General features: G+C 44.6%; 1 long non-coding RNA gene across 4 annotated transcripts in view; it reads left to right on the top strand.

Moving 5' to 3' along the window:
- The window catches only part of LOC148383906 (uncharacterized), a 67,578-nt gene that overhangs the window by 11,321 nt on the left and 35,294 nt on the right, over positions 1-20,963 (top strand). For 3 of the 4 annotated variants that reach the window (XR_015853462.1, XR_015853461.1, XR_015853460.1), the window contains exon 3: positions 3,013-3,110. This is a non-coding gene — a long non-coding RNA (uncharacterized LOC148383906). Of the gene's footprint in view, positions 1-3,012; positions 3,111-9,609; positions 12,119-20,963 lie in introns of those variants that run through there. The other variant, XR_015853459.1, reaches the window with a different exon arrangement.

Genomic DNA, 20,963 nt, shown 5'->3' with positions numbered 1-20,963 from the left:
GAAGCCTTGGAACCTTTGTAAAGCAGGACATCAGAACTAGCCTGAGGATTAATTCCAAACATGTTCCTAGCTTTTTCTTTGGCTTTTTTGTCATTTAAAAAATATGGTAGTTTTTAGTGAATTAAGGCATATTGCATTAAACTGACTATTTGTTTGAAAATGTTTGAGAAATGTTCTCATATTGAGATGCTGCTGTGTTGTGACACGGGAGTAAACACAGTCAACATGGTGGCAGTGTTGCACTGTCCTCACAACACAGTGAGCCCTTGTTGGCACTGAGCACCAAGTAGAGCGACCTTTTGCCAACCTTTTTGTTAGTGTGCAACCCCCTTTCACACTCCCGACAAAGGCATGCCGCCTCTCCCTGCACACACACCTAAAAAAAATAATCAACAAAATCCTGTTTAAAACCAATAACGTTACTTACACAAAGCAGCAAATAAAAGTAAAATTACATCATATTTTTACTATGATACTAAAAGCTGTTGTGGACATAAAATTAAGTTTGTTTTCCTCATCTAATGATTGACCCTGCTATTCTGGACATTGATATTGTACATGAATTTTGTGAACGTGAACAAAAGTTATATGACCATTCGTGACTCGCGTTGGATCTTCAAAACATTAAAATAGCCGCAAAGATGGAAAAGCAACTGCAGTCACGCACAAGCGACAACACGAGCCTTGTTCGCCTTCGCACACCATCCAAATCCTCCACTTCACCTCCCGCCGCACAGCTCTCGTAGCTCGGGCCCCCGACTGCCCTTGCGCCTGAAAAATAAACACTCGCTAAATCTGCCACGATTAACATTAATCACAATGTCGTCTCCTTTTAATGCCACAGAGTGAGGGCCAATCACACGTGAACCAGATGACGGTCTCCTCCAAAAGTGCTGATGTGGCAGATGAAATTTTGGACATCTTTTTCTGCCTACTTTCATCTTTCTGCTAAGATGACCTGAGGGGGAAAAAAAAAAAGCTTCCCGAGGATGTAGCGTGGATTCCTGTGCGTGTGCACTCGCCACTAATGCACATTTCATGGTCCAGCTCGTGGCATCCTTTCACACCCAAACAAGCGAGCTGCACACTCATCAACGTCATCTAACGTCCATCTAGCACACTAGCCAGACTCTGCAAACACCAACGGAATGGACCACACGCGCTTTTTGCATTTGTGAGTGCTGCTGCTGTTCACTGAAAGGGAGTATGCATGCTGGAAAACATACAGGAATTTTTACCATCTTGTTGCTAGGCAGACTTGGTTTTGCTCAGTCTGTGTGAAGTCCTAGACCGCTAAAGTTAACGTTACACTAGCGTCAAGTGGTTAGCTCCCCTTTGCTCATTACTCATGATCAAACTGTTGAGTGTTCTTTGTATGCAATTTTACAATAGTGGTTGAGTTTATTCTAAAACTTACGTGACAGTCGTTGAGTTTAACTTGACCTCCGTGGACTGGATTTACAGGTCTGACCGCAGCAGCACCCTTCAAACTAAATCTTATATCAACAGATTTGTCAATCTGTACATTCTTTATTAGTCGAAGCGTTTCAAAAGGGACAGGACTAAATGCATCTCAAAAGACCTTTCACGCAGGCCGTACGGTCGAGAGGGACCACACCTTGGCCTCTTTGCTTGCAGCGATTAACCAGGCCGCGCTCGTTCTTAAATAAACAAACGCAAATCTTGACTTAATGAACAGGAAAAGTAGGCCGATGAGGGGATTTTTTTTTTTTTTAACCAATTGCATGAGAGTTTATATAACTGGTATTATGCTAAAATTATATGCGGTATGCTAGACATGATTCTAAGGGCCAAGGGGGAAGAAATTAAACATGTCATAGATCTGTCAATTGCTTCTAACTTGATGCTGGGCAGAATTTCAGGGCTCAATCACAAGTGACCAACTAGCCAATGGAAAATAAATGCTAAAGTTAAATATCCTAACCAGGACCAAATATTCTTGCCTTGTTGCTCTAGAGAATTTATAGCACTCAATCACGACGGATGAATAGGACAATGAAAAATAAACGACATGCTAGCCCCACCATATATTTTGCTATTGTTGCCGGGCAGGATTTGTAGGGCTCAATGGTGACTGCCCCAAAAGCCAAGGGAATGAATGCTAGCCACGCCCAATTTTTTTTTAAACTTGTTGCTAGGAATAAATCATAACTCTAAACAAACACTTACTCCCATTTGATAAGTAATGTGATCAAATGAACGCTTGTTGATGTAGCAATGACCTGAAAAAGCAGCGGGCCGGACTTCAGTGCAGTGATGTAATACATGGTGCAGTGCCTTCGCTTCATCTATTGGTCACGCTTGAATGGCTCCACCTGCACGATCAGACTTCCATTTGCCTTCCTTGATCAATAGTGTGGTGTTAGAGACTGTGTACTTTCCCAGCTGGGTCACTATCGCGATAAGGAACGTAAATGAGGCTAAGGTCAACATGTGACCCCAACTTGACCTTTGCATTTGTTATGAAAGTGTGTGTGTGCGCGTGTGTGAGCGAGAGAAAGAGAGAGAGAGAGAGAGCGACGACTGTAATCAGACATCAGTTTGTGATAAACTTTCACATGAACTTCACACAGCTTTTCAGTTTCTGCCGCCCCTCATTGCATTCCTAAGTGGGGCAAGTCAGATCAAGGTTCAGAGTGGAACTTGTTGCACAGTGCATTTATTTGTTATACCTGCCACTACCGTATACGCTGCTGGCATAGAATTATAAAAACAAAAGAAAAATAATTTACATACAATTACAATAATAAAAATGCCGTGAATCTATATTTTCACTTTCAATCTAACTATATAAGATTGAAATGGATTTTTTTTTGAGCCACTGCATAAACCATGAGCACAAAGCCAATGAGATATGAATTGAACCATCGATGTTGTGAGCCCTAATATATATGAATATATGGTACATGTCCCACCCAACTCGCCGCCGCAGCTCTTATGCAATAATTGCAGCATTTTCATGTTTCATATGTTTCATGTTTCTTTTTTCAGAGGACAGTGCAATTCACCTGCCCCGCACAGTTGCCAAAGTTTTTCCGTCTGCGGTTTTGGCTTCAAACGACACGGCGGGCCCATTTGAAGTGGATCAGGTAGGCGGAGTCAGATTTTATTGTCTTAAAATATGTTCCATAGCTCGATAGCAATAGTTAATAATATGCCAGCCATTCAACAGCTTCCTGGTTAAAATAGCTCAATTGAACGCTGTCATCCGTCATCACATAAAAGCCAGACGATAATTGTATGTTTGTAAAGAATGCGTAACGCCCATTTGTACCGCATACCTCCTGCTCATGGGTGGATTTTGCACATCAACTGTCAATTCTGACTAGTGGGGAAATTACCTTGTGGAAATAATAGCATGTTTACATAAGGTGAAGGAATGGAAACAGCTATTACAATGCCTCTGTTAATTCTATTCGAACATTTTAGCACTCTTAAATGAAGAACAAGTATCAACTGATCACAAAAAAAATATTACCACATAAACCAATGAAAAAATAAATGTCTGTATTGTTGCTAGGTAGAAATCATGACCACAGGTCGAAAAGGTAAGCCAAAAAGGCTAGCTATGTTTGTGAGGTTCTATTTTGTTGCTAGGCAGAATTTCGGGGCCTCTTTAATGACCTCCTTGGGGCAATACGAAATAGTTATTTTTTTAGCCATGTCCACTTGTTGCTCGGCAGAATTCATGCACCTCTTTAAGTATATTTAATGAGTTATACGCTTCAGACAACTTGAAACGTCACAAAACGGATTATGTTCCACTTTTGTTTTGAAAGACGATTCATCAAAACCCTAAAACAGACAGAGTGCGTATCAAATGTCCCACTTGCCCTTTGCTTTCAGACAAGCGTACGTACAACAGGCAGGAGGCCAACGTTGTCAGACAGCATCGCAATCTGGTCGTAGCACCTAGCCAAGCATCCGACACTTTGACAACATCTTGCAGACAGCTTCCCGTGACTCACTCCAAGTCACTGTCATTCATCGCAATAGAGAATGACATTTACATTCTTTCCGGGTTTTTTTTTCCCGCCGGTATGAATCCACGCTCGCCCGTAATAAAGGAACCCTTTTCGTTTGGTAAATGGCTAATCGTATGCTAACCAAGAGTATGGACATGAGCATATTTCATGATTGGGGTCTCCTTTTCTCTTTGACCTTAAAAGACATTTACTTCCTATCACCCCCCCACCACCACCACACACACACACACACACACCCTCCCACTCATTTGACCTCTGACAACAGAGGGGGCCAGCCTATTGATTCCTTGGCCTTGAACTTGAATGTCGGGGGTTCACTGAGACGCCAATCAAAGGGACATTGTCTCCCTGCAAGAAAGACAAATTGCGGAAAACAATGCTCGGCGACTTTCCCCTGGCTTCCTCCAATGCGTGAAGGAGCCACTTATCCTCAGCTGTCCGAGACGCTTTGGAGTAGTGTGTGGAATGCATACATTTCCTGTCCATAGAGGTCGTGCTATTTACGCTGACGGATCACCGGATGATAACCGTCTTCGTACGCCCCTTCGGTGGAACGCAACTAGTGTCATTAAGACACAAAAGAAACACCTCCTCTGCCCCTCCCCATCTTTCATGACATTAAAATTACATTGCAAAAGAGTATATGTATACTATAAGTATATATATTTTCATATAAGTCCTTAAGACTTGATATCCTTTTTTTGCCCTGGAGCAGATTGCGTAATCCAAACTAACCATCTGATTTCCATTACGTTGAAGAAATTAAATAAATAGTCGCCTAAAGTGTGTACACATACACGCGTCATTAAAAGCAATGTTTGTGTAGGTGGTTGATTAAAAAATGAGTCATGTGGGACAGTTTGGCTACTGTAAATATACACATTTGTGAATGAATATGCTCCTGATTGCTGGGAGATTTATTGCGGTTTAAATGCCCTAAATTAGGGTGTACTGTATAAATTTAGATTCAAGGACCTATTGCAGGAGTGTTCTGGGAAATCTCTGCTCCTGATCACTGGACTTGCTAGACCTGTATGCGCCAAGCATAAAAGAAAAAAAAAAATTTAAACCCAAAATATTCCTTCAAAAATGCAAATAAACATATATTATGTGCTTGTTAGAATTAAGAAATTAACTGAAAAATCACCCAAAATTTTATTATCTGGCCTGGCACTTGGGGAGGGGGTGCTCCCGCGTCCCTGCCTCGAGCGCCGCCAATGCTCCTCATATCATATTTTATATTGTCTTGTTTGACTTCATGTTCCACACTTTCTGTGCCTTTCAAGGGCTAACAGCTCAATTACCACAAGGTTGTGCATAGTATCAAAATCAACAGCAGAAATAAAAGCTACAGTAATGTGGTCGTTATACTCATTTCCAAAACAAGACTGGTGCTAACTGGCTCCAAAAAGCCAAAAGGGCAGCTACTGAAGAATTCAGTAATTTGTGGCCACCCTGCACCTTCTCCCACCGTGTTTGGCTGATCTCCGACATCTCAACTTGCAACCAAATTGACACTCACTCCCGGGCCAAACATATTTCTACTCGCCCACCCATCGCCTTCACGCACGGCTGACGCTCACCTTGAATCGTGCCAGGACCCGATGCAGTAAATATGTCATATCGTCAGCATGCGCCGATCACACCCACTCGCCACAAAAATGCTCTGTCTGCCCCCGAAAAGAGCAAAGTGCTCAAGTTTCAACTTTCGGGACGCATCTGAGGAGAACGGCCGACATTGTTGCGCCACCTGTGCTGACGATGTATTGAAATTTCCCCCACGGTACAAAAATGACATTGTTGTGTCTGCCTGACGCAATGGCAGACGTCTGTATCAGTTCAACGGGTATCAGTTAGTCCACGTTTGTTCTGTCGGCCTCACAGTTCAGAGGTTCCGGGTTCCAATCTCTAGTCCTGTGTTGGGTTCAGTGAAGGGGAAAAAAAAATTGGTGACCCCTGAAATCTTATTTTTGCTTTTCTCTGGCTTTTATTATCCCACGTACTGTCTTACTTAATACATACAGATTTTTTTTTTACATTGTGGACATAGCCCTAGAATTTTTTTGGGGGGCGCACGTTTCATTGTACAGCATGAAACTCTCACGTCAACCTTTTGCACACTTCCCCGTCCAAATAGCCAATCAGGATCCATTTAGACCGCCGTGGCCTGGAACAGGAACTGACAGGCCTGCGCCGAGGTGTTCTGACTCGCATGCGAGTCATGGAAGTTCTCAGCGGCGCAGCCATGAAATCCAAACTGCGGTTTCCCCCCCTTTTAGACGCCGCTGATTAGCACACGACCGGCGCAGACGTCCGAGACAAGGCTGTCACCTCGAATTGTCTAATGGACAAAGAGCAAAGTCACCACAGTATGAAAGTTCCATTTCCTAAGCCTTTTTCTGATTTCCTTGCACCAGTTAATACATCAGATCAGTAGTTTATATTGTCCAATCAAAAGCACTGCGCATGAGACAAATGTGCCATTTCTTGGCCAGCTTGTTATTTTTTTTGTCATTATATTTGTATTTATGCTATGTAAACTTCAGGTCGCCCCCACCCCCCCACCCGGCAGTGGCAGCACTGCGGTTCTGCCACTAGATCACCTTTCAGGAGGCCCACAATTTGCCTCCATGCTTGGGTGGTTTGATTTAAACAAACCAGGCTCTGGGCTTTGTGAGGCCATTAAGGCCACAATCATTGTTGAGGGCCCCCAATCAGACCGCCCCGCCAAGAGTTTGTCATTTGGATCTGGGCACCGTGTGTGCTTTTTCTCGATACACTGGTACAACTTCAATTTGTTGTGCTTTCAAATCCGGATTTGCCATTGAGATCAATACGCTAGCTTGCTAACTTCGGCTATCCCAATCAGAAAAGATTCATACCGATGCTACGTTTACAAAAACAATTAGCGTCATAATCAGTTGCACTTTTGATCTTTTCTTTTTGTTTGTTTTTATGCCACACACTGTGCTGAAAAAAATTGTCTTGTCAATAATTTATCGACTTGAGTTTCATCACATAGTCAACTACAACAAAATTGTTGTTGACTGTCTCGTGTCTTCCCACAACTGTCGGTAAAGCTATCAAACTACGATTGATAAATCCTCCATATTCTTTCCACCCGCTCACGTTTTTATTGACGCATCTTCCTGAAAGGCCAAGTGTGACTCATACTTTTTAACTATCACTGAATTCCACTCAAAGGTTCTCTGCCTAGGAAACTTGGCAGCTGTGTTTCACCATTAAAATAAAAAAGAAAAAAAAAATGCCGACTACTTACATTCCATTTGTTAGCACCTGAGCTCATTTCTGGGTAGATCCACGTTGTTTCCAAGTAGGTGTTAATGACCTGTGCTTATAGGGCCGCTACCATAGTAGGTGAATTTCCTTTGGCGAGTAAATTGTTTTTTTTTATTAACCGATGATGTCATTCATAATATTGTAATGTTATGCTTTCAAACTTTATTTGCATGAATATAGAAATAGCGCATTTTGTTTCAACTGAATGTGCAGCTTTACAATAAATGGAAGTAACATTGTAAGGCGCAGTCGAAAGCAATTTGAGCAACAATGCTTTCCTCGCAACACCGCATCCACGGACTACACGTAAAGTAACATCTCAACGTGCGTTTGAGCGCCGTCGCTCGGCAAGCGCGCGCTCTTAAGTGCTCGGCCGGTAAACAAATCCCAGTTTATTAAATACACACTTGTCACTCTCCACTCACCATGCACGGCCAAATTTATTTGGACAAAAGTTGCTCCGCTAGACTTAAGTGTCCCGGGCTGACGCCAAGAGATAAATAGCCCCCCGAATTAGGAACTGGATTGAATTTAGCCGAGGTATGCTTTTAAAAAGCAGATTGCTCACTATCCACGTGGTCTATCTAAGGTCAATAAACCATCAATGAGTGACACGTCTAATTGCTTAATCAAATTGTGGTGCAAGAGTCCGACTACTGTACGTTTTACCCTGGGTCCTACACAATATGTTTATTTACGTGGGCATTCGAAAAAGTGGAAACAAACGGAGTGAGAAACAGGGACGGATAAAAAACAAATTAAGCTAGGCTAGCAAATATGTCATTTTGTTTTGCTAATTTATCCTTCTTTCAATATCACAACTTTTTCTCACCTAAAATATTACAATGACAATTTTTTTGTACTTTATCGAGAAATTGCAATTATTATTCAAATATCCCAGTTTTACCCATCGTAATCTTGTAAAATGATTAGAAAAGAATTACGTCTTTTTTTTTATCGGAATATTTCTGTGGCGGGTTTTGCTACAATTTTATGACTTAATCTGCGTAAAATTCTGCTTTTTTCTTTTAATAACCTAACCTTAACTGTAATATTGGACATGTTATATGACTTTATTGGGAATAAACAGTCCTGGTGTTAGTCAAGCAACAAGTTACCATTACGTGGAGGGGGGGGGTATGCTTAGCAACCCGGACTCGACTTTGCAAGACGGAACTCAATAACGAATTAAGCATTCTTTTATACCTTGTCTGTGCTTTGTTTCCTCTTGCTTTTGCCCTCTTTCACTTTGCTCCGCAATCAACTTTTAACATCTCCTGTGACATTAGCATGACAACAGGGAGGGCAGGGGGCACAAAGGGCCCCGCGGCCATGTGACCCAGCGCACATCGGGAGAGGGAGAGTGAGCGGGAGAGCGCGCCCATGCTAATATCTGCAGCTGGGCCTTTTGGTTTTGTTCGGCATGCAGCTGGGCTGGATGAGAGCGCCTGGATTCCAACACACCCCCGTCGGCATAAATCTCGCCACGCTCGAAGCTGCGAACGCGGGCAACAATGCCAGCGGCTCATTCTATGCCAAGTGCGGACGAGGCCGCGCACAACTAGATTGTTGTTGTGTTTGTGACAACTAAGACGGTTTTTGTTTTTCCCCCCTCCCCCCTTGTCCCGCGGGATGCATATATTTGTCATTTATCTCCTTAAATGAAAACTCAGACGCTGCTAATTATTCCTTTCAGTCCCGCTGGTATTGTCTATAGGGCAGAGCCAGACAAGATGGTGTCATGTGTCAAGCCCGAGACTCACGTTGAGCGTCGCTAAATGACGTGAGCCTTCGTGACAGCTTTGCTATATAGTCAAACACCATTTATTGTGTGGAAATGCTACAAACCACCCACAATTGGTGAAAATCAGCCAATTAGACAGACCAAATAAAAAAATTAAAGATATTTAAAACTTAAAACACAGTAGGTGCATTCCCACTCAAGCTTGCACAGAGGCCGAGCGTGCTTGCTTCAAGCACTTGATTTGTCACACCCGGTTTAAATTGTCCGGAAAATGGCGTAATAAACAAGAAAATTAAGAAATTTAAACTCCAACTTGTTCAAACAAATTATATGAACTGGTCTTACAAAAGTCCTGTTCATATCGTCGCCCAACCGTTTTTATTCCCCCTCCCGCACAACGCCATCACTGCATCATTATGTTCATCCATTGAAACCACCAAAGCTGCCACAGACACAAACTTGCCCCAGAAACATTTGTCCCCAGCTTTCCAGGCTGTCATTAATAAACCCATAAAGAGGTCTTTATGTGCGAATGGACACTGTCACTTTTTTTTGCAGCCGCAACTTTGACTCGGAGATGAATGCTGCGAGCTGAGCCTGAATGCATCGCAGCTGGGCGTGAGTCGGGGCGCTGGTGACAGCGGGTACCATGGCACAAATCCCGTGGCAGAAAGGGCATCTTTGTTTGGCCCAGGTGCTGTGTGTGGATGCACGGCCCTACACATCCTGCACCAGCTCATTCATTATTCATGAGGCGTACATTTGAAATCATGAGCTTCCTGTCAAAAGCCAGAAAGGAGCAGCCTGGCCAAGTGGGCGGCAGAGAAAGAATGGAAGCATGGGACACTTTCAAAGACACAACGTGAAAGCTGTTGTGGCGTGGGCGACCATTGGAAACTTAAAGTGCAACTTATTTTACATAGAAAGCAATGGAACTTTAATCACTTTCTAATTGAGATCAAATATTTGGAAAAACCGGTCTTGTCAAACATTTCACAGATAATATTTAGGTCACCTTTTTATGGTCTAAAATCTAAATTTGTTTGGAAACAATGCAATACTAAGTCCTGTGAGATTTGCGAGCATTTAAATTTGCAGACCTTTCTCATCAGATGTGTGTAATGTGAAATTTTCTGTCTTTTGACTGCCAATCATGTTTTGCCCAGCTTTTAAAATGTCAACCAAACAAAAGAATGCTCCCACGAGAAGGCCGTGTGATTACAGGAGGCTTACAATAATCTATGTGTGGAAGCGTAACCTCCCTCAAGCCTTTGTGACTCAGCGCAAGATGAAGCCTGCACAATTAAGCCATTTTGTTTCACGGCCCGACTGTTTATTTGCATTATCTAGAGCCGCTCAAAAACTGGGCAGCCCCCCGCCCTGCAAAACCTCCACCCACCTCAGGTTCTCATCAGTGCAACGGTTTCCTAGGAAACAGCTCGGTCTTGGGGGTCAGACGGGTCAGTGCCTAAATATGTGATCAGACGACTAGAGTTACTCCACATCGAGTTTGACCCATTCTGTGACGCTGGTCGCATCTCAAAACAAAGGCAAGTTAGCAACTAGCCAGAGTCAACTGCAGCGCTCACTCACTGAGATTTGCAGAAGTCGGCCAAAGTCTCATGAGATTAGAGGTCTTAGCCTTAATCATGTGAACCTCTTTTTAAAAGTGTTTTTGAAGTCTTTGCCAAGGTTTCATTATTTGCAGGTTTCAGGACCTTTCCAAATTCTCAACCAAAATCTCGTTAGATTTTCTGAAATTTTTGGTCAAAGTTTCCTCAATGTGGTTTTGTGTGATTCCATCAATCATTACATGCACCAAAACTAGGCAACTTTAAACCAGCGGGGCGCATCATCTCCACCAGAAGGCATCCTAACCTCCAAATAAGGAGCCATAGCCTGAAGCAGCTCATCCCGCCAGCCAGCCAGGCAGTAGGACCCACTGGTGAAACAATCGTCCCACGCAGGGGGCACTGCAGGTGGGCACATTAGCCGTTTAAAGAGACATTTCTGCTGAGCGTCTGTGTCACGGCTGCCGCGGGGCTTGAAATGATCAGCGAGTGAGGGAGAGCGGGGGCAATTTGACACAGCCAGGGGGGGTGGTATGAGGTAGACAGGATTTGGTCAGTGAAACCCCCTTATCAGGGCTTTACAAGGATGAGACCGGATAGCCGCTTAAGCAAATCCCCGTGTTGTGATCCTACTCAGGATAGATATGTCAAAATAATAACCAGTCAAAATACAGTCAGCAAAGTGAGCGGATAAGCCTCAAAAGTCAAACAAAACTAAAACCGACTATTGAAGATACTATAGATTTTTAAAAAGATCCTGTTGTGACATCGAACGCAATGAAATTCCCTTTTGCTTATTGTTTAACAGAAAAGATTGACATTATTCACAGTGTTCGGAATGATCTGCAGCTATTTGATGCTCCTTGGAGGGTTACAATGATCAAGATCATTTCTGGTGGTCTGTTTGGATCATGCACCACTTCAGTCTGGAGATGATTTAGTGATTGATTTGATAGCTGAAAGTCAGGTCAGAGATTCTGGATTTGGTCTTGGTCTTTGGTTTCTGATGTGTTGAAAGTGACCTGACCAGAACTTGGCAGATGCTAGTGTAAGGATGTGGCGCTGTCCCGTGTCCTCATTCCACATTGTAAACCAGCGAGCCCCCCCACCCCCATGGGCCACATATGCAGTCATAAGACCCGTAAAGAATGGCATCAGTCACAGTTTAATGGTGTCAGGATTACGGTGCCCTCGTTTCTTTCACGCCACTTGAGCCCGAGGCTGGATGCTGGTCTCCAAGCAGGAGCTGCCTTCGTCGTCTCCTTCTTGTTCTTCTCTCGCTTATTGGGGCCTGTGGGAAAGACTCAGCATGGGGGCCACACACCAAAGGGGCAGGGGCACCCCGCTGGGTGTCATGCTACTTATCGGCATCAATTTTGTCAAATTAGCAACCAATCTGAACTCTTGTTCTTTGAAAGTGCCCCTAATCACGCCGAGAGCATGGAGGATCCACTTCGGACCACGGCTGGACCCTATCCCCCCCCCCCAACCCTTAAGGCACCCTTCAGTTCAGGAGATGAAACATTCCTGCATCTCCAGGGTGGAATTCAGTTCTTTTAAAAAAAAAATATATAGATCAAATGATGTAACCACATAACGGGCAAACAACTATTAATACAAAAAAAATAGTCATAAAGCTTCCACATACATACGCTTTTATTTTGAAAAATAGAAATATTTATAAATTAAGCCAGTTTTTTATTTTTACTCATCTAAAACAACATTAAACACTTCAACGTAAACCCCCGCATTGTATTCGATAGCAATTGATTAGCTGCCAAACGTGAATCATTCTTAAAAATGAATTTTATTGTGCTTGCATCACAACATGGCCGTAGAATTCAACCAGGAAGCCCTCGCCGACGGTAGACGCCGAGAGACTGCTATCTGATCATGGCGACCACTTAGTAGCGACTTGTGTTTATGCATTAACAGAGTAGAAATAATCAGCTGTGGCCTTTCACAAATCAAATTCCCTCGCCAATTAGAAGGAGATTTCATAGAAGTAGCAGCTAATCTTCTTCGGCCATCTCCACAACAGCCACTTAAACTCGGACCCCTTCTTTCTGTTTCTGTGCGAGCGTCCTGGCAAATGGCCCATTCAGGACATTTGACCCTCTGGGTATGGCCACCGTCTTCTTCTTGAGTGTGTTTTTTAGGGCTAACACTTTTCCTTTCGCATCGGGGCTAAAAGGCTACCCCGAAAAGTGCAGGGGGGTGGAAAGCCAAATATTTGTAGAGGTCTCCTGGACGCCTGTTTGCATAAAAAGGTTCCACAGGCGTTTGCATCAAACTTGGACGCTGGAGACCGCAAGAGCTGTTTTGGTTGCCGTTAAAGTGCCTTGCTGGACTCTTACGAGTGATCTGATGGGAAAAAATGCAAAGTTTTAGGTTAAGTGGAGTGAATAGATTCATACTCTGGGAGGCGTCGTGGAGATTATTAAATTGTATTTAGTATTGCTTAAATCAGTGCAGATCAGACTTGAAGGGAATTACTTCAGAACATTTCAAGTTACAGTACGAAGATGTTTTGAGTAGCTTCACCGCCGAGGCTGAGCTGCCACCGGGGAGGCGGATGTGTTGGGAAAAGCAAGCGGCCCTTTACGACATTCCCGGCCTTTTGAGGAAAGATTTTTTCCTGAAACGAGGCCTCCATGACTTTAGGACCTAAAGTTTAGGTGCATCTGCGGGGAGTCATTTTGTCACGTGTCACGGGGTTTGATTTAGCGCTACATTTTCTCCCTGGTGTGTGGCTTTGTTGCATCTTTATTTCGGTTTTCCAAGCAATGAAGTGTAGGATCGAAGCATGAGAAGATAATCAGGAACGGAAGGTACGTCAAGTACAGTGCGAGTTTTGGCGTCTTGCTATCCGACAAAATGAATGTCAGGCTTTCTATCTGCACTTTGACGTTCTCGTGGTCAGTATGGCACCCCCGCTTACTTTCCGAGGTGACCTCACCTATCAGTCCTCACTCATGCAAACAATGGCAGCATCATTGGTGGTTCTCACAGCCCCCCCTTCTTGTATTGTCTGCATAGACAACAGATAGAGTTGCAAATGTGCACTTGTACGAGTCCAAGTAGGAGAGGGTGGGACGTTGGTGTTGTTCCCCCATTAATTGATCGCCACTTGATCTCGTATGGTGAATCGGGCCCGGTCTCCAGGGCTGAGCGCAGGTCTTGGTGATACGTGTGGGAACCAGAGCGGAGGGCGCCGAGGCGCACCTGCCAAATGGCCGTTTTGGACTATTCCCCCAGCACCCTTGCTATTGTTTGACATTTATATTCAGTTTCCTTCTCGGATAGCCACACCGTCCAGAACCAGGACGGCTCTCCTTTCAAAAGATGGACCCTCAACGACGGGGTCACTCGTATCTCAAGGCACCAGTGTATTTGTTTTAGGAAATGCAGACACGTCATGGATTAGTTGCATTAAAAAGGAAGAAGGGGATGTAACCAGCAATTAGCCTTAATGACAGCCCAATGCCCCGTGACCCTCATTTGGGGTCCGGCACTATAATCAAGGACCTGTCAGTGTGGGGTCTCGTTTCCACCAAAGGTGAACGGTGAGATGAAAGCAGCAGGTGGGACAGTTTCAAAGTCAAATGACAGGCAGGTGCAGTAAGGTGGAATGCACACAGTAGCCCAAAAACGCTCGTGTCAGCACTTTGGTCAGTCTCGCGTGGGGAGTAGACGAGAAAGCGGGAGGAGCCGCGAGATGGGATGCGTGGAATCGTCGGCGGGGGGTCGGAACGGGGAGGGAAAGAGCCGGAATTACCAAATTTAAATAAAGTAAACTTTCCGGCCATCTGGCCAGTGTTTGGGATAGGGAGAGGGAGGGGTCGAGAGCCTTGCAGACCGACCGAGCAGCAATGAGGCACTTGAGTTAGCAAAGAAGAGAAGAAATTGGGAGTGGAATGTATTTGTGTCATCTTAAAGGAATAAAAACAGTGATGAGCACTCCAGATTGATGAGCCACTCACAACGCCGCCCGCAGACAAAGGAAGTAGATCTACAGACATGCATCGCCACCCTGGAAAAGTGACGCATGGGCCGGCGAGCGGAAATGGCATCAGTTCAACCCCGAGTGAGCTTGGTGGCGGTTTTGCGGGGTTGACGTATCCCTTAAGCAAACCCTCTGAAATGAAGCACAAAACAAGGTGTCAGGCGATGATTGATCAGCGTGGCGGTTTTGTCAAAATTCAGCCCCGCCTCCAGGCACTTCCTATAATCAAAGGCCATGCCCACCCAGGGCTAATGAGACATTAAGCAAACGTCAGGTTGGGTTGGGGGGGGGCTGATTTAAAGCAGACCTGTGCAAAACAAAAGGCGCAAATGGAGAGATTCAAATCAGTATGGAGAGTAACGCAACAGTGGCTGGGATGAATCAGATGGGGAGGGCCGAGGCGCCGTCGCTTTCCCATGGCTCGGACGGGAGAGCACACCTGGCCTGACAAAGCCCAGGAAGAGAGCGGGGATGCTCCTCCCCCCATTCCCCTGTTTGGGGGAGGTCATCATGAGGCGTTCTGTCTCATCAAGTCCAAAAATCGCAATTGCTCTGCATTGCCACGGCGTTTTCCTGCCTCTCCTCCTGTATCTGCATGAACATACCCCCCTTCCCCCCCCTCCCCGTCCCATACTGTCACTTCTCACACTTGCCACCTCTGGAGCGCCCGAGCTGGTTTCAATTTGAGCCCTGAGCAAAGTTAATAAGTTTGAGATCAATTCTGCTCGGCCTGACTGGAGCTGATTTGGGGGTGGGGCGGTGTACACTTTCGCCCCCCTCCCCTGATTAGCCCTGCTCCTTAACTTCACTGGCAAAACACAAAGAGCCGGTCTGTTCCCCCCACCACCACCGCCCCCACCTCAGCCCTAATGCAGCGTGACCCCATGCAGAGGATCATTATTAGTCCGAGAGTTCACGTTACTGGTGAGCCAGGTAGTCGAGAGAGATAATAGTGACGCACGGTAGAATTATTGAACATCTCCATATCGCCGATACATTGCAAATGACATCATAGCCTTCTAAAAAAAAAAGCAATCTATTTTTGATAAAAAAAATAGCACACTGTATTATTGTACTTTTAAAAATATGGCATATTTAATGTAGCGATTTATTACCATTTTATCACATGCTAGTCGTTCTTTGCAGAGGATAAAGAATGTATGCTTGTCAGATTATGCTGCTTGTGAGTTGAAGTCGCTACCATCATACAGCACTTCTAGTGTATCTCGAGTTTTTGCTCGTAAGTCAAAGCAAAAAAGAAAATCATTGTATCGTGAATAACTCCAAAGTCGGTTCATGGACAAGACAGCATTGTGCTCCAGGTCTCATTATTCATAGTCAAGTGCCGGAGCCGTTTAGCTAAACAAACTTCAGCCCGAGCTAATATTCGTCCATCCGTAACGTTTGCCAACGGCCGTGATGTTGGTAAGCACCCGTCGGGTCGTCATTAACCAGCTGGAAGTGACTATACAAGCCCTTCTGCTTCCCGCCGCATGATTGGGGGCTACCCCCAGTAACCTAACGCACAGGCCAATTACAGCTAATTTAAGACTAAAGCAATTTGGACAGATTTTGGGGGAAATTACTGTAGAGGTCTTGTTGCCGTCGCCCGACACAAACGAGAGTGGGATATTTTGACAGGTTTTTACCACAAACCGCTTCACTGATACTCCGAGGCAGAGGTTGCGCGGTGCCTAATATCCATGTGTTGATTGGGTCTAAAGTCAGGGGGTTAAGGAAGGTCTAGTTAGCCTCGGCTCGGAATTACCGCAGAGAGAGGTTAAGCAAAACAGCAGGCCTTCGTCCCACCTGTCCGCCAATTACGGCTACATAAACACGACGGCATGCGCACGCATAAAATAAATGGACCTAGGTGGTCGGACTTCCCCAATTAAGGATTTTGACAACTGGGGACTAGCGTTAGGAATAGCGCGCTACAGTAGCAACTGCGTTATGGCTTTTTGTTCTGTGATACAGACACATAAGGCTGTGGTCCTCAAACTCTTCTGTGAGGAACAAATAATATTTCCAAGCATGAGTCAAACCTTTTCAATAAAATAGCAGTGCTAGCAATACTAAACTTAAATTGACTTATGGTCAGTGTTGTTTTGCCTCTGGCGTGGTGGTTTTTCCCAAATCAAATTAGAAGGACAAGATGATGCCAGAGAGAGCAGATGATTTCCACAGATCATGTTATCTGAGTGTCAGGTCAGTCGAGTCATGTAGCCAAAACTCAAAATAGATTAAAATTTTGGTCTCTTGGCTATAAAATGAACTTTAACTGTTGTTACAGATCTCTGGCTATAACTGACTGTATTCTCATAGAATGTCAGAACAGGAAGCAGGTCAGACTGTGGGTTGGCTCACGCCGCAACTAAATCTTTTCAGCTAGGTGCGAGGAAGACATGGTCACGTCACTGTCGTGGGGACGGTCTACTGACGACACACCGTCTATTTCTGGGACAGCTTATAAACGCCTCAGTCGGGTCCATACGAGTCAAAATATCTTCGGTGTTATTGCTGGGTACACCCAGCTTTACTTGACTACATACAAGCTAATGCGTGTACCATGGCATTGTCTCGAGATAGTAACAAGGAAGATTTTTAAATTTGAAATGAGCAGTGCCTTCATTTATTTAGGTTTGAGGTTGAGTTTTCGTGACACCCCCCCATACGCCACAATTAAGAGCAGCGAGTGAATGCCAAAAACGTCTCCTCCTGGCAAGATGGAGGCAGGCTGACATGTCAGCAGCGAGTAAAAACACAATCCGTCTCAACACGGTAGTCCCAACGCGCCGCATCACTCTGCTTGCTTTGCACTGAGCCGTGCACGTTCACACAGCGGGGAAACAGGAAAGCCTCATCAAGGCGGCGTTTTCACAGCGGCATCGGTGGCCCGCTGTCTGACGTGATTTTTTTTTTTTCCTTGAGAACTCGCTCAATAAAAGAGCTCCCAAATGGCACTTTGTGGAGAAGATTGCTCCAGACTATTGTAAAACAACTCAGAAGTTGTTATTCTATAAATGTAAAAAATAAGTGACTATAGAAAATGAGCTGTCACTTGATTCTCCATTTTTTTTAAATCTATTTTAGCATTATAGTCTTCTGCATGGCAAACGGAAATAAATCACCTCTTCGTGCCTATTGTGGAGTTCCCCGGGGGTCAACTGACAGTGCTGACTTCCTACGAAGGGCTAAATTTAGGACCGTGCCTCGTATGGCCTCCGGCAGCACATTAACCTCTGATCCGTAGCAGCCTCACGCAGAAGGCGCCCGTTGCGTAGCCCTTTGACTCGATCTGTCGCGTAGTTGTGTTGCGATGCCAAAATGAAAAGTATTTGGCGACTTTCTCTCCTGTGAGCTCGGATGTATGCTCGGAGCAAACAAACAGATTAAACACTTAACGTGGGTTAGGCGCTGAGTGAGAGCGTTCCTTCTTGTTGGATTTTCAAGTGAAATCCAAACAGGCCGCCGATGCTTGCTGATAAGACGTGTCAAAGTTTAAGTATCTACTCTTGACTTTTAGGCCAATTTTAGGTCGATATCAAAATCTGTGCTCTACACCAGATGTTATTTATTGATTTGAATTGTGTTCTTTTTTCTGAATCTGTAATACCGATGACAATTTCATTTGCATCTCTTGACATTCTAATTGTTGCCAGTGTTTGACATGCGGGTGACACTTGTTTGTGTTTCCTTTCGCCAAAACCCCGCTTTTGATTTATTTTGGGTTCCACATAGTAGAGGCCACATTGGCGGCGCAGGAGGAAAGCATCACGAGTCATCTAACGGTGACATTCAAACTGAAAAACACAAACAAAACTAGCTAACGCTGTTAGCTAACGCTAACCGGTGAAGCCAATAAAACTCAAAGCAACTCTGGTTACCTTTTAGCTTTGATTTGATAGTTTAGTATCAGATTATTATTATTTGCATTATTTCCACTGCTGGAAAAAAAAATCTCCATTTTATATTGTATTAGTCTTGATTTCATTACAAAATCTAAAGCTGTGAGTCTTATTTGCTTCCTTGTGGTGACAGCAAGATTTTACATGGTTGTTTATATTTGGGCAACGTTTTTTTTTTTGCTCTGCTCCATGCTTTCCTTCTAAATTTAAATGACTGAGCTGCATTTTGCAACATCAGCGCAGACAAAGTGACGCTGGATGCACAGCTCAGCTCATTTCCAGCCCGGCGGGCAGCGCTGGTGCGGCGAGGCCCCGCGCTCTCTTGGCAGCCGCTTCTCGCTTGGCGTCCAGATGTTGCTTTGACTCCGGCGCGCCAAACGTGTCAAACCAAAGCGCCGGTGACGTTTGGGCCGCAGTTATTCTGGAGTGGAAGCTGCGCAAACACGAGCAGCGTGCGCCGGCTGAAATGTGCCAAGAAGTAATTGTTTCCATGTAGCGCGGTGCGAGTCGTTATTCAGCTTTTCTTTTTATTAGCGCAAATGTTCGCGGATATGCTCAGATGGGCCGCTTTGCCGAATGTCAACTAAATACTTTTTCGTATCATCACGGCCCATTGTTGGAAAGTCTCTGATGGTGGCGACGGGTGGGAATACGTTTTTTTTTATTCTCGGTATATGACAGTAAAATAAGGTATGATAGGAACTTGAGTACTCAAGAAAGGCGCAATTTTTGCCTTTTTTTTTTTAGGCTGGCCGGATCCCCAGATATTTTCTAGGGAGCTTCTTGGCACTCCTGGAGTTTTTTTAAGCAACTTAATTTAATTTAATTATTCCTATTTGACGACAGTCGGGAATGTGTTGAATTTGCACATTATCTCACATCCCCCGAACCGCCCACCCAACTCCTGAGCCCCCGAGGTGATTTATTTGGCCTAAGAATACAACAACATAGGAACGAAAGCCGTTTCAAGAGATCTTTTAAATAAAAACAAGTGCTGTAATGAGGATACTTCTGTTTAAATGTCAAACGTAACAGTTGCAGATGTGATCCAGCCGTGCACTTGGATCCAATTATCTTACTGCCTGGAAGTACATGAAATTTCTTTTTGCTTCAGGTTTCAGTTCTTGGAAGAACGGGCCTTGCTTCTTATTGCTTGACTGATCTCACGACTTAAAATGTCTACACCATGTACCCGTGTACGGTTTTGTATTCTTTTCCCGCCGTCTGAAACGTCATTTGTGTAAAATTCGGTTGAAAACAAGTCAAATACAAAATACATTTGATAACAATCAACAGGGTGTTTTTCAGACAAGCAGAGGCACTGTCTGCCGTTTGAGTCTGCGACGGGTTAAGCTGTTATCGTTGCCGTCAATAAGATATTTACGCAGGACCGCAGAGCGCTTTTGGGAGCGGGAGTCAGTTTACCGCCGCGATAAAAATGAGCCGGCGCCCGCTGAGGAGGTGCCCGCCCGTGTTTGCGCTGTCACGGCCAAGGACAACCGCTCGCACCATAAGCAGAGATTTCCACCTTCACGCTCACTTAACTTTGGGCTCCGGCAGGAAAGCTGCTCCCCGCCAGATGAAATGCATACGCGTCGCCCTTTGACATCGTGCGCCTCCTCAAGGACACATGACAACGCTCATAAATGGACATTTAAAATGATAATTATCTGCAGCTAAAAGTTCTGCCCTCCTTCTCCATATTGTCTTACATGTTGTTGTTGTTTCTTGTCACCCACCGCTTTAAATTTGAGCTGGGCTTGTTAGCTTTACCATGGCGAGAAACATGCTAATGTGTTCTTTTTTCACTTCCTGATCCGGGCGCTAAGATGTCAAGGGTTAATGTATGAAATTAGGATTTCAAACCAGGGTTAAGGACTCATTGTAAGGTTCCCAAACAACGTTAGAGTTTCATAGTTTGTGTTCAATACAGTGGTAGGGCTTCAAGGTAGGGTTTCCATCAAGGGTCAGGGTTGTATTCCGCCATTTTCCTTTTCAGTGTCCGCCATCTGTGCGACCCGTCATTAGAAAGACTTGCCTCAGTGGGTGACTTCAACCCCGCTAGGATGTGTTGAAGCTACAGTTCCAGGTCATAGGAGTGCGTCGAGGTGTAGATGCGATAGGTAACTCTAGATTTGTAATTACAGAGCATGTGCAATTACAGAGGGTCACCGCTCCATGATAACCTGCCGGCTTGGTCAATGGCTGATTGTTACACATAGAACCAGTGCAAGAACCCAACCGGACGCCATCTTTGGGTCCATACTTGAATATGAATCTGCATTGGGCTAGCTTACTTTGCTAGTTAGCTGTTAGCTTCCTCGACCCAAAAAAGTTAGCTCTACAACTTAGAAGGGGTTTATTTAAGAATATCTGTCTGCATCTACACAACTAAATGTACTCATGCTAACTTCGCTAAGTTAGTTA

The sequence above is a fragment of the Syngnathus floridae genome, chromosome 17 (assembly GCF_059516105.1).
Source record: "Syngnathus floridae isolate MCC-2025c chromosome 17, RoL_Sflo_1.0, whole genome shotgun sequence".
Classification (NCBI taxonomy): Eukaryota; Metazoa; Chordata; class Actinopteri; order Syngnathiformes; family Syngnathidae; genus Syngnathus; species Syngnathus floridae.
This window is presented reverse-complemented; position numbering and strand designations above follow the sequence as displayed.